This window comes from Palaemon carinicauda, chromosome 11 (genome assembly GCF_036898095.1).
Source record: "Palaemon carinicauda isolate YSFRI2023 chromosome 11, ASM3689809v2, whole genome shotgun sequence".
In the NCBI taxonomy this organism is placed as follows: Eukaryota; Metazoa; Arthropoda; class Malacostraca; order Decapoda; family Palaemonidae; genus Palaemon; species Palaemon carinicauda.
The window spans coordinates 114,356,479-114,371,181 of NC_090735.1; the positions used below are offsets into that span (position 1 = coordinate 114,356,479).

At 35.2% G+C, this 14,703-nt stretch overlaps 1 protein-coding gene across 6 annotated transcripts in view; it reads right to left on the bottom strand.

Annotated features, from left to right (window-relative positions):
* LOC137650125 (transcriptional adapter 2-beta-like) overlaps positions 1 to 14,703 on the bottom strand; it is a 174,856-nt gene that overhangs the window by 37,312 nt on the left and 122,841 nt on the right. The window lies entirely within an intron of this gene.

Here is a 14,703-nt window from a genome sequence, read left to right on the forward strand (position 1 = left end):
ATAATCATATGTCTATACAGTTACACCAGCTTATCTTACCGTAGAACCTATGAAATAGAGAAAAAATTCTTACATCCTTCCCCATTAGAGGGATAGCAGAATCTTGAGTAAGATTCAGATATAGTTAATCATTTCAATTCTTGGGAGTCACAGAGCTAATACCAAATCTATGTAACTCAGATTCTCGACCTTAATATAAAAAACTAAATCATTCTCTCAACACTCATATCCTTTCCCACTGGGGACACCTGCGCAGTATTGTACTCATATTGCTTAGAAGAAACTGCGCCTGATGGTCACCATGAACCACTCAATCTCCCCTGACTCATTCTGTAAGTTGTTTAAGGTCTGTAATAATGATATATCATTGCAAGTGGGAATGATGAGACTCGTAAATAACTACTGAAATTATAAATTCTATATAAAGTATTTCCCAGAGTCTTGGCTTTGAGTCACATAGCTGACTAGTGTACTTTTCAAGTGGGAAGTGATGATAATCCAAACAATCATGAACAATTTTGATAAATGTCACCTAATAATTCTAAGACTTTTTCATATTTGCATTTACAATAAAATGAATTAAAAGTAAACCTTGCCATTTCTTGGCCAAACCACTCACTTAGAGAAGAAAATACGATGCAAGGAATAACCTGTGCTATGCAAATTTCTTACACTTTCCATCTCTTATTACATACCTAGTTAGCCATCAATTGATGTCATTCGTTTATCTAAACTATAAAAGCATCCGAAAACTGTGAACCACCCGTAGCCTATACAAATTGGTGGGGGGCCACACCATGGCTCATTGGGTATGGGGTTTAAGCATTCTTATAACAACCTATTACTGTAACTTTTTACATTAGACTATTAAATAAAACAAGAGATACCTTGATAATTGTAAATAAAGTCTTACTATTAATAGATAAACAATCCATAATATAATGTAATTAACATCACACATGAAGAAAGACAAAAGTTGACATTCCAGTGCAAATAATAAAAATAGAATGAGTAACGCATATTTAGTAGCTCATGGCAACCTCAGGCCACAGTTTCTACTCAACAATGAGAGTATAATGCGGTGTTGATTGGTCTCCGGAGGTGAATTATATGGGGGTCGAGAGAAATATTTTACTTTCTATTTCAAGGTTGTGAAGCATGTGCTTTGTGCCTCACAGGCACAATCCACCAAAATACAATTGTATCCCCATTACTATTAAACACGTTTGTTATATCTACATTAGGTGCTCAGTTTATAACATGTACTTACTTAAAATTTAGAAGAAGGAAAAGATGTAGACAAAGAAGACGATTTACTTGAAATTTATCCAATGCTTCCAAAATGCCTATGAATTTATGTATATCATGAATTATTGTCACTTATTCCAAAGATAGCTGTACACTAAGCTAGTCTTATCAGCTAATTAGAGAAAAAACAAAGAATTAAAAAAAAGTGAACTTAGGTTTGAAAAAATTAAGTTATTTTATCTATATTAGATTTCATTGGTCATAAAATTCCCTTACATGACTAGCTAACATTTACTTAACTATTTTCTACCAAGGAACAGGCAATTGTGTTGTTGTGTAATAGTTTTAGAAACTGAACATTTACATATCTGATCCAAGGTTGAGCCGCTACCCATGCTAGGGCCAGACACAGACTACTGATGGCTCAGCAAGTACACCTATGCCCCCAACTCCAGCAAGAGTACAGTGAGGATTTGTTCACAAATTGAAACTATCCAGCTATGAGACTAAAACTTGGGATCCAAACATTCTGAGCCTCTGATACTTATACTAAGCTACCAACACCCAATGAACAAAGGAGGAACAAATAATAGATTAGGATGAAAGATGCACAATTGTCTTGTTTTAATAAGCAGAATGAACAGGGAAATAATTGAAATGAGGGTACATGCTTAGGAAGCTCATGATAATGGTATGGAGAGTTAGAAGGAAAGAGGGGGACTGTCTCAGTCAGTTGCAAAATATAGAAAGATCAAGAAAAATAAGTTTAGTAAGTGTTAGGTGATAACATAATCAAGGATAATTGCGTTCACAAATTCTTTGAGCGAGTCAAAAGACATACAATACAGACAGTTGTCCGATGGTTGCTAATATTATTTTAATAAACAGAATATAGTAGGCATAGTAGTAATTATAAAACCAACAGACATAAATATCATCCCAATTGAAATATTAAAGATGGAAGTAAATGGTTGTACTATAGCAACTTGATTAAAAACAGTTTGTAGAGGGTTTGATAAAGACAGACTAGCTTATATACTTCATCCATATATTCACACAAATAAAATTTATCACAGAATGAATAGCTTGACCAAACTGTTCCTCTAACCCTTTTCATAACATCAAAGCCCTCTCAATCTTTGAGAATTAGACAATTAACTACAGTACTGTATACTATACAGTACTATATAATGAACATGCTGTACTGCCCATCAATTAAGTGAATCCATCTAATTTTTCTGAAACACCACAATACAAAACATATGTACTGTACCTGGAAATTAAGATTATAGAAAAAAAAGATCACTCTGGAAGTTCTGATTTACTTATACAGAGCAATGAAATTACCCAATGTACAGTATTGTATGTAAATGTTTGTTTATACTTTGGCTATCTTAGATGGATGTTTCTTGTCCTGTTGTACAATCTAAGCGGCCCTGGTTCAAGAAAGAGGTATCCAAGGACCTGTGAATACTCCCGAAGGCAGTCTATCACTACTAGATCACTGTCTTCAAGATAGGCACCTCCGACAGGTTCTTCCTGCATGCTAGGGTAGATCAAATATTCTGACTTTGTGTGTTCGAATCCTGGGTGGTTCTCGTCTAAATGTTTGCAAGAACGGGTGTTCGAATATAACAAGAAGCCATAAAGAAAAAGTTCTTGGATTTCTTACTCTTATTCCTTCCACTTAGGAGAGAGGGGTTATAGTATTCACCCAGGAAAGGAAGATAATTCATCCCAGTCCCCACTAGTCACTTCTTGTAGAGAAGAGATGATGAAAGACTCGAATTTGTGGATGGCTGGGCTCTAGGTCCTCGCCACAAACTCCTGAACCAAAAGTCTGTAAGATCTTCTATTCTTTAGAACTACTTGTGACAGGCAATATTATGCTGATTCCTACTCGTTTTGTCAGGGCTAGTTTAGTAGGACAGTCTCAAGGGTCGAAGCTCTATCTGCCTCCCGTCCCACAGGTTCGAGCTGGAGAACATTGCCAACTCCTGGAACTTTCCATACAGCTTAAGGTTCTTAATAACTCTTCACGAGTCTTGTTGATTCTCGCGAAGAGTCTAGACCTGAGACCTAGTTGAAAACTGGGATTGAGAACGAGTGATATTCTTCACAGGAAATACTGAAGAGCTTCCCTCATGGAGGAGGATAGAAAAAAGCTGCCACTTGGAAGCTATCAGGGTCATGGTGAACCTCAGTGTCATAAAATAACTGGTGAGTAATCGATGAAATGGGAAAATGGGTGGAAAGGAGAAAATATCTACACTAACTTAAGATGTTGGAAGGCATACTTGAATGCTCCTGATGGACTGAGAGAGAATACTAAGACTTTCTTGTTCAATTGAAAGGCGAGCCAGTCGATTGATGGTTATAATTATAAGATAAGAAGAAAAATCTATTTCTGGGCTCAACCTGTGTTGTTCCATGAAATGCTCCTTATAGCACTATTTCTAAGGTATAAATACTGCTAAATATACCAGAGAAAAAAGTTGCATGGAAAGCCAGGAATATACCCAGCTCGCTCACCTTTATAGGGTGTCGGTATAGTAACTGAGGCGTGTTAAAACCACCACCAGAGGTCCCTTACCAATTAGTCTTCTTCTTTCTCAACATCACCCGCTACTACGAGGTGCCGTTCTACATCCGACTACTACCAGCTACTACAGCTACTGGCCCCCCCCCCAACTACACTACCACCACCAACGCTTCTCCCATCATTCCTTCTATAGCACCGTGATATCAACACGCGTTCTTGTGTTCGGAACCTTTATTTTGTGTTTAGTGAAGATGTCTGAGCTTCTGGAGACTCCTACTCCCAAGTTAAGTATCGCAATTATCAATTCTGATGAGCTGAGGTAGTGACACTCGTAAGATTTTGATAATAATTGTTAATTTTAGTCTCGTACAGTGTCATATGATGCCTCTCCCCTGGCAGCCATTTTGGTGTCGCTTCCTCCGAGAGCTTCATGCTTACTTGACGACTTCCAATTAGTTCCTCATACTAATTGTAGTCTTGTTATTTAGCTCTAGACATCTTATACAATGATTAATTATAGTTATTTAAGTTTATTAAGGTTTGAGTATTAGTTAGGCTATTTTAACGTTTATGTGGTTAGCCTACCCGACCGGGCCGTATGCTGCTTCGGAAGGTAGCCTACGCCAGTGAGTTCCCCTTTTGATATACATATATTACATCTTGTTCAAGATGTTTACATCGTAATAATTATGCGAGTATGCTATCCAGTAGCATCCCTCCTTTAGCCTTCTACGGAAGACTAAAGTTTTCATTCAGTGTGAAGCGATCTGTCTAGGGGGTTAGGACACAATTTAAACCTTATAGGATTATATCTTTTAGACAATTGTATTACCTGACCAGGTTGGCATTATACCCGATTTTGGAGGGCTAATTATTGGTTAGAGCAGTTAAGTCTTCCTGACCAGGTCGGCATTATACTTCCACGCAATGATGTAGAGATCACAATTTACCCTTACATATAGTCACTCTCGACTTACTGAATGAGTGTGCTTGAACAGTCTTCCTGCCAGGATAAACCTTACAAACAGCTCCACAATTCTCTCGATTTCCCAAGAGTGCTCTTGTTTGTTAAGGGTCTGTGAAATGAGCCGCTTTATTGATGTAAGCCACGAACGGAAGTAATGGTGTTCATCTATGCTACAGAGTACGGTACTTCTTTGGAAAGCTTGTAAAGTAGCCATGCTGCATGTATCACCAGTAGGTTGAAAAGTAGATGTGTTTTTTCAATGGATCACATCCCCAAGATGGCTAGGATAATTAGGTGGGAACTACATTCCTTCCCAGATAATGCAGATTCCCCAGAGGAGAGGAGTTTACATAATGAGGATCGTAATGCTACAACCAGGCCTGGGCAAATCATCCCATATTACTGCTCCTGTAAAACAAGAAGGTGAAGGGAACACTAGTTGCTGACTAATAATGCTTCAGGCACTATTGGAGCAATTGCTGGGGAGCCAACCGTGAGAACTAAACTCTCTGTCAACAACCCACGAATGAGTGCAAAGACGTTATAATCATAGACTAAGTCTTGAAGATCTCTTCCTTTAGGTAACGGAGTAAGTCGGGTGCTAAAGGATCGATAATCTTGACATTCTTCAAAGAATCCTGTAAAACATTCGCCCGTTGGTTCCCAACTAAAACAGGGCGATCCCCTGTAGAGGAAGAAGAAATGAATGGGAGTTGCCTGGGCTCCTTCAATAACTGAACTGCTTCTGGCCCTCATGCTCTCTGAGGCTAAGGGGAATAAGCATTAGTCTTTGGAGAGCAAATGGTGCTTAGAGTCACATAAGTGCCCGACCCTGGTGTGGAAGTATCTCAAATATTTCAATAGTTATAGTGGCTTAATATAATAAGTGCAATTAAAACTAAACCTGTTGACTAAAGATTTTTTAGGACCAGTGTTCTGAAGGGCTTCTAAAGCCCTGCTAGTCACAGAAAATTTGAAATTCTTGTGCTGGCATGTTATCAATAATATCAACTGCTGACTATTGCAAATGATTCAGCATGAAAAAGAGATTCATTACATATACTGCACTGTACACTATTGGGTAACAAAAATCAATTCATTCACTAAACGATATTGAAGCAAACCCTACACCAGCTGATTAGGATTCATTCATATAAATAACAGATGATGTGCATTTATGTCTTGCATGTTCAATTATATGTTACTTATGATTTTCACGGACTTGTAAATAGCCTTTTGATAGTTATTAGTATAAAAGTTTGTACAGATAAACAACTATTAGTCATGTCGTGGTTGTAAGATAGGCGTAGGAATGAGATCAGAATTTTTCAGTGAATGTAACTGCTGTCAAATCAATGGTTCAATTACAAAAAACATTATGAAGTATGAGATTTTAAAGGCCTGAAAAGTATTACAAAGGTTAAATGGAGAGAGGGAAGTGGAATAGCAAGTCTCGCAATGGATAGAAAATTTTTCACTCTGGGGTAGGGGGGAAAAATAAAGATAGTATGGATAAAAAAAAAGAAAAAAATACCAAAAACTACAAGGAAAATAAAAATATCCCATTAGTGAAGGGGGAAAATAATCACCAATACTATACAATAATAAAAAAGGAGGAAAATGTGTTATTAAATAATGTCAAGATTATGAGAAGTGTGTGGTGGGAAAATTGTATAGCATTATAAACAGGACAGTGGCATAAAGCTATAGTAGGCAGCAACTAGACATCAAACTGAGATGGTTTGAACAAGCGATTAGAAGGAAATGAGGGGCAGTTAAGTTACAAAAACAGCAATATATTATAATAAAAGAAACCTGTAGCAGGAAACATCACAGAAAGACCTGATTACAAATTGTTAGTCTTTGGGTTTTGTCTTGCAACGTTTTACGGATACAATGGAGCTCCCATAAAGGAATAGTATTACTTTTTTTCGTAGTTTGATTTTATCATTCTATATTTGTCAACCATTGTGTTAAGTCTTAGATATATTTCCTTGTCATAAAGTGTGTCATTGATTATAACTACTACAATATTAGCATAAGTGAGCATCTTTGGCAACCTGTACAGTATTTACGCATATTACGACTTGCATCAAAACTACAGCTTCAAATCTCCATTGTAACCATAAACAGTAAGTATACAATAAATGTACAGTACAGTGAACCTTAAAATTACCATTAATATATAATAATAATTTTGAAATAGTAAAAGAAAATGTCTTTACTACTAAAATATAATAAACTGTACAATTATAATTAGTAATAAAAACAAGAGAATACATAAAGATTCAGGTAAAAATAACCATAAAATTTCATATGACCAACTATGATACTTGTGCAGTGTACAATAGGCCTATATTAAATATTAGAGGACCCTGTTGTGCAATACTAATCAATAATACAAGAGGAAGGAGGGTATGAAAATGAAGCTGCAAATAAAATCAAGTTACTTGGAGAAATAAGAAAGTTTGGATGACCTATGGACTAGAGTTAAATGGAGGTGAAATAACCAGATGTGGAGTTTACATAATTTCATAAGGACATCATAGGGAAAGCAAGTATTGGTTTTTCACAAAAGATAAAAGGAACAAAAGTAAAGAACATTAAGTGTTGGATAAGGAAATAAAAATGTTTTAAGAAAATAACTGAATTATTTGAGATGTAATTGCATATAGGATTATAAACTGGTGGGCTAATCGAGAATAGAGAAAAACTGTCAGGAATAAAAGAGAAAAACTATTTCTAATTTATTATTAAAATGGAGAGAGTAACCATCCCAATAAGTTGGGCTTGACTTTTATAAAGCTGGCTTGAATAAATTCAGGAGGGAAACACATAATATATTGTATATCAAATCCAAGTGATAAGAATTTAAGAGGGAAAAATATAATATACTGTACTGTATAACATATATCAAATCTAAGAAATAAAAGTATAAATTTAGATAAAAAATCTACTGTATAATTAATAGAAATCTAAATTCAATTTATTAAACCCATGCTTCTTAAAATCTTCAAAATATTAAAAGCAGAGAAATTCTCAGATTCCAATATAATTTCAGGCAAACTTTTCTCACCAAAATATTTGTCTTTTATAATTTTTCATTCTCAAAAAATATATTGTATGGTAAAAGGCATCACAAACACTGTACCTGGAAAATGTTTCATGAGGTGTACACATTACAACTCCTTGGGTAAATCTTGTATGACAAATACATGATCTTGATTAAATCAAATCTGTCTTTTATCTTTCTGGACTGATGATTACTATGAAGAAACAATTCCTTTGATTTACTTCAATTCATTACTTTCTGATTCATTATTCCACATAGTTTAGCTACTATAAAATGTTTGATTGAGGTTACATAGTCCCTTAACATAAGAATTTAGTGCAGAGTTGCTGTAAATTTATGGCTCTTTAAACAGCAGCATCTGCTTTTTAATAACCAACTCCAACACGGGCTGGAATTAAGCATACAGTATTTCGATATTTACCCTTTGAGAATAGAATTCGTTAAGTAGCTCTACAATTTGTAATAATAAAAAATGAAGGGAGAAGGTGAGCAAGAACATTAGAAAGAAAATACCATAGTTGTTATAGGAAATAAATGCTCAAAATAGACTTCAGAATTAAAAATACTAATGATGATGATGTCCTATGTCAATGTAACGGGTATTCTAACGGTTTGCTGAGAGGAAGAGCAAGAAAGAGCATTGCAGGACTTGAAATGGTTATTTCAAGGCTGAGAATGCTTGAGGAAAGGTTGCTACAGATAAAGGAATGGAGATTCAAGAGGTGGCAATAGCAAGACTTTTGACAGGCTAGGGATTGCAATGTATATGTAAATGAAGGCAAAGTTGTAAAGGAATGGTTAAAAACAATAGTGATTTAATTGAATAAAGGGCAAGGTGCATGGACTAATTTAATTAAGAAAGAAAAACAGGCAACAGAATGTCAAATAGGGAATACAGTAAGTGTGGGTTTAGACATGATGATGTGTGGATCAAGTGTTCACTATGAGAGTTATGTGAAGTTTGAAAGGAAAAGAAAATCATAATGTGGTATAAATTATCCCGCAATGGTGAAAGAGCATATAGACAATAACTTGCTTTGAATAAAAATTTGTAGTAAGAGATTGATTTATAGTAAATGTGGGTATAAAACAATAGTATGTGATGTTGATCTCTTATTACAGTATTTACACTAATATTTGTTTACTTATTTTTTCTTTAATTCCACCATTAGTGTACACTGATTGTAAGTGCATAATAGCTTAAAATCACTCTCAAATCCTGATATTTATTGCTTCATAATATTGTTATGAACTTTTTCCGTTCTTACTAGCCTTTGTATTGCTCGAATATACAGTATTATTTTATAACCGTGATAAAATTTTATTGAGCATAACTCTTATTCTTTGCGTAGCTTATATAGCAATTTTTCTAGTAAATTTTTTTTATTAGTGTACGCAATCCGTTAAAAATGACAGGTAAATAATTAGATATGCACACAGATTCAACCCTTCCCACCCCCTACCCCTTTCCCAACTACAACCCCTTTCACCAGGGGACTACTCTCTCTCCTCTACCCAAAGGATGGGGAGACTAAATAGGCTACTATAGGTATGCAGCTGGCAATGCCGCTAAGCATGACCAGAAAAAAATATTTATATAGCCAAACACTTGCTCTTTATTATCTAGGGGGTTAATTCCTTGCCAAACTACAAATCTAGTTAAAAAAGCAGGATGCTATAGGTCCAAGGGCTCCAACAGGGAAAAATAGCCCAGTAAGGAAAGGAAATAAATAAACAAACTAGTACATGAGAAGCAATGAATAATTACTAAAAAATATTTTACGAAAAGTAATAACATTAAAAAAGATCTTTCATGTATAAACTATAAAGAGAGACTTATGTCAGTCTATTCAACATAAAAAAATTTGCTGCAGGTTTGAACTTATGAAGTTCTAATGCTTCAAATGCATGATTAGGAAGATCGTTCCACAATCGGGTCACTGCTGGAATAAACCTTCTGGAATACTGTGTGGTATTGAGCCATAAGGCGGCAAGACAGTTAGAATTAACTAAACACCCAATATTACATGCTGAATGGTACTATCCGGGAAGACCTAAATGCAAAGGATGGTCAGAACTATGAAAAATCTTATGCATAAGAACTAACTGGAATACAGTGTCAAAGACTAATTTCTAGATCAGGAATAAGAAATTTAATAGACCACAAGTTCTTGTACATCAAATTAAGAAGAGATTCAGCAGCTGAAGACCATACAGGAGAACAATACTTGAAACAGGGCAGAAAGAATGAATTGCAACACTACTTCTGAATAAATTGATCACCAAAAATCTCAGGGGACTCTTCAATAAGCCAATTTATTGTGCAATTTAGGAAGAAACAGATCAAATATGTTTCTCAAAAGTGAATTTGCTATCAAGAATCACACCTAAAATTTCATTAGTCATATACTGTAAACTTAAAGAAAATTATCAATGCCAAGATCTGGATGTTGAGAAGTCACTCTCCTCTACCTACTACTGATACTTTGAGTTTTGTTAGGGTTCAACTTCATGCCCTATACAGTAGTTTGCACCAAGCACTAATTTTAGCTTCCAACTTTGATGATTGAATGCTTGAGGGGTTAACAAATTTTCTATATACTGATATTAGAATACCTATGTCCATACTTCTATTAAAGAGCTTTTTTCCCGTTTGTATGGGGTAAGCACGATTGCATTCTTTTTGAAGGACTTTGATTTGGCTTTGGGGTAAACGGTACTCCCACTAATCTAAATCATCTACTTTTACAGCACAGCCACACCCATTGCGTTTAAGCTTCCCTTGTGATTGGTGAACTCTCAAAATGAGAATGAAGTCACACTAAAAACCCAAGATATTTGTAAACACAGTCACACAAAAAAATTGAGGAAATATTAAATATAAAAGAATCAAATTGACAAAAAAAGACTTAGAACAGGGCGCCAACAGATATTTACTTTAAAGGATGAATATGGAAATATTATCAACAAGAGAGATAGTGATAAAAATTGCAGAGGAATTCTATTAGTGCAGCGGCATAGCAAACCAATTGTGCATTTTGTGATGGAAGCACCAAACATGGAGGAATGATCAAATATCATATGGGGAACATTTTCAGGTATGGAACCACTTTTGTAGTAATCCCAAAGTCGCCGCCATATTGGATTTCAAAATGGCGGCTTAAAAATCTTTAATTACAGATAATTCTGGTTATATACCAGCTAGAGACTTGGTTTTAGTGTCTAGATATACATATTTGAGGTCAAGGAATTGAATGGTAGTTAGAAGTTGATATACTAGTCATATAAGAAATAACTTTGACAATAGAAATAATGAGACACTTGAGCAAGTACCAAACTACCTTCCTTGCTGTAAAACATTTTTTTATTCACGTTCAATCTAACTCATTGCCTACTAACATCTTTGCAGACCACAATCCCTTAACATTCTTGCAAAGCATGAAAAAAAAAAAACTGCAGACTACTCAAATGGAACCTACAGCTGCAGGAAGTAAACTTGAACAGTTCAGAATCATGTTATGGTACTACTGTAGATAGTACACTAAAGACTTCTATGTAATACTGTACTTTTAGGATCCTTAACAGCAGTAAAAGTCACGGAACTTTACACAAAATGTCTGCAAGAATGCTCTATAACAACAGCTTGGAAAAACTTTACCATTATACTGTACTAATTCACAAAAAGGTTGATATAAGACCTGAAAGATTACCACCCTCTAAGTGTACTCTTATTAATTTACTGTATAAGGTATTTACAAACATCATATTAGGCTAAATTGAAAAACAGCTAGACTTTAATCAACCAAGAGAGCAGGCAGGATTTCGAAGGTTTTCAACAACTGTCCATATCCAAGAGAGCAGGCAGGATTTAGAAGAGGGTATTCAACAACTGTCCATATCTATATAATTAACCAGCTAATGGAAAAATCAACAGAATATGACAAACCCCTATGTATGCCATTTATAAACTATGAAAAGGTTTTTGATTTGGTCCGAACTTCAGCAATAATGAAAGACCTTCGAATACAGTACAAGGAATAGATGAATCTTATGTTAGAACACATGAAGATATCTATACAGGAAGTACAGCAATCCTAAAAATACATAAAGATAGCAAGAAAATCCCAATTGAGAAAGGAGTTAGACAGGGAGACCCCATCTCTCCTAAATTATTCACAGCATGCCTATAAGTTTTCAAGAATTTAGAGTGGGAAAGTGTAGGAATAAATATTAATGGAGAATACCTTACCAAATTAAAATTTACAGATGACATGGCGATTCATGGAAGGAATTGCAAAAGATGATCTAAGATTTGAATAGACAAAGCAGAAATGTAGGACTGAAAATGAAGATGAGTAAAACTAAGATAATACATATATATACCAAGGCACTTCCCCCAATTTTGGGGGGTAGCCGACATCAACAAATGAAACAAAAAAAAAGGGGGGACCTCTACTCTCTACGTTCCTCCAGCCTAACAAGGGACTCAACCGAGTTTAGCTGGTACTGCTAGGCCAACGTTATCCCTGCGTGTCGTAATAGGCGACTAAAAGGGACGGGACGAGGGGGCTGGGAATCCCCTCTCCTGTATCTACATCCTGTGAGACAGCAACTAAGATAATGTTCAATGAAAATGCTGAGACAACAAATAAGGGTTATGGACGAACATCTAAAGATTGTTAATAAATATAAGTACTTAGGACAGGCATTAAGTGTTTCCCCAGGTCATGAGACCAAAATTAAAAGAAGAATAACCATGTGATGGAGAGCTTTGGGTAAACAAAATGAGATTATGAAATATAAAATGCCACTTTCTCTAAAAAGACATGTATTTAATCAGATGTGCTACCATTATTAACTTATGTATCAGAAACTTGGAGTCTTACAAAAACCTTAGAGCATGAGGTAGTTACAACTAAGAGCTATGGAAAGAATAATGATGGGAATAACACCAAGAGTCAGAAAAAGAGCAACATGGATAAAAGAGCAAACTAAAGTAGTGGGTAATCTAACATGTGAAAAAAAAAAGAAATGGACAGGAGCACGAGATATAATGAGGACAGATAATAAATGGGCAATAAGAATAACAGAATAGGTCCCTAAAGACTGCAAAAGAAGCAGGGGAAAGAAAAGATGACGATGAATTGACGAGCTAAGAAAATTTGCGTGTTTGGACTGGCATAGGAAGACCATAAGAATTAAGTGGAAGGACATGTTTGTGACCTTTGTTCTAACGATGATAATTATGTCTGTATAAAGTGTATGTATATATATATATATATATATATATATATATATATATATATATATATATATATATATATATATATATATATATATATACATACAGCATATACAGTAAATGTAGGCTACATGTGCTGCGAGTTGTCAAAGTAGTAGAGTCACCAGAGCGAAAACAGCAATAGCAAACACATATCTGTGTACAATAGTGATATTTCTGCACACATTGTACAATAATATACACTACAGTATCAGAGAGTGTTATACAGTACATTATTAATAGATAGGAACAATAGTGTTTTGTTATAATTGAATGATGACTACTCGATAATATAGTTTCGGTCAGTGCAAAGACTACGTACCATAGTGCTACGTACTCTACTGTAGTCTTATGTACCGTACTCTAGTGTTATGTACTGTACAGTATTGTAGCCTTACTGTGTCCAGTACGTAGTGTATACATGTACTGTACAATTATTGATTTAATAACAAACTATTTATAATGTGATTGAAACCAAGTAAAAACAATATTAAGCAGTACTTAGTGTGTTAATTATCTGAGCATAGGCACTGGACAGTTGTTAGGTTAGGTTAGGAGTTATCCCACCCTAGGGCACCAAAGATATGTGAATTCATGCCTGTCTCCGTTACCTAATCCTCGTGAAGCGGGGGGCCTGACTGTGTGTTTATATATATATATATATATATATATATATATATATATATATATATATTTCCTCCTAAAGGGCCTCAGTTAGATTTCGCCAGTCATCTGTCTTGAGCTTTCAATTCAATACTTCTCCATTCATCATCTCCTACTTCACCCTTCACAGTCCTCAGCCATGTAGGCCTGGGTCTTCTAATTCTTCTAGTGCCTTGTGGAGCCCAGTTAAACGTTTGGTGAAATAATCTCTCTTGGGAGTGCAAAGAGCATGCCCAAACCATCTCCATCTACATCTCACCATGATCTCAACCACATATGGGACTTGAATATATTTCTTATAGTTTCATTTCTAATCCTGTTCTGCCATTTAACTTCCAATTTTCTTCTGAGGGCTTTGTTCCCAAACCTACTAAATCTGTTGCAGATTGATTCATTGTCATGCAATGACTTATGTCCATACAGTATGTATGTATGTATATAAATGTGTGCGTGTGTGTGTGTGTATATATATATATATATATATATATATATATATATATATATATATATATATATATATATATATATATATATATATACTAATAAAGTTGGTGATTGTGTCTCTGCGGGTATGTATGTATATGACCCAAGCCAAGCTAATTTAGGGTCCCTACGAGTTCGAAGTGGTGCCTTCTATCGGCGGAAATAAAAAATACATCCGGCGCTATGAATACCATCTACATGTACGGGTATTGTTTACTTCGGGTGTAGAAAAAAAATTTGGGTGTAGAGTAGCAACGTGTTCGAATTGTACTTTGCGTGTCGAAAAATTTGGATACAACCGGTGCGACGAAAATTGCTGACTTCGTGTGTCGAAATAAATTTCGTGTGTAGAGTCGAAAAATTGCTTGAATTTTACTTCGGGTGTTGGAAAATTCGGATGTAGATACGTTCGTGTGTAGAGGTTGCACTGTGTGTGTGTATATATA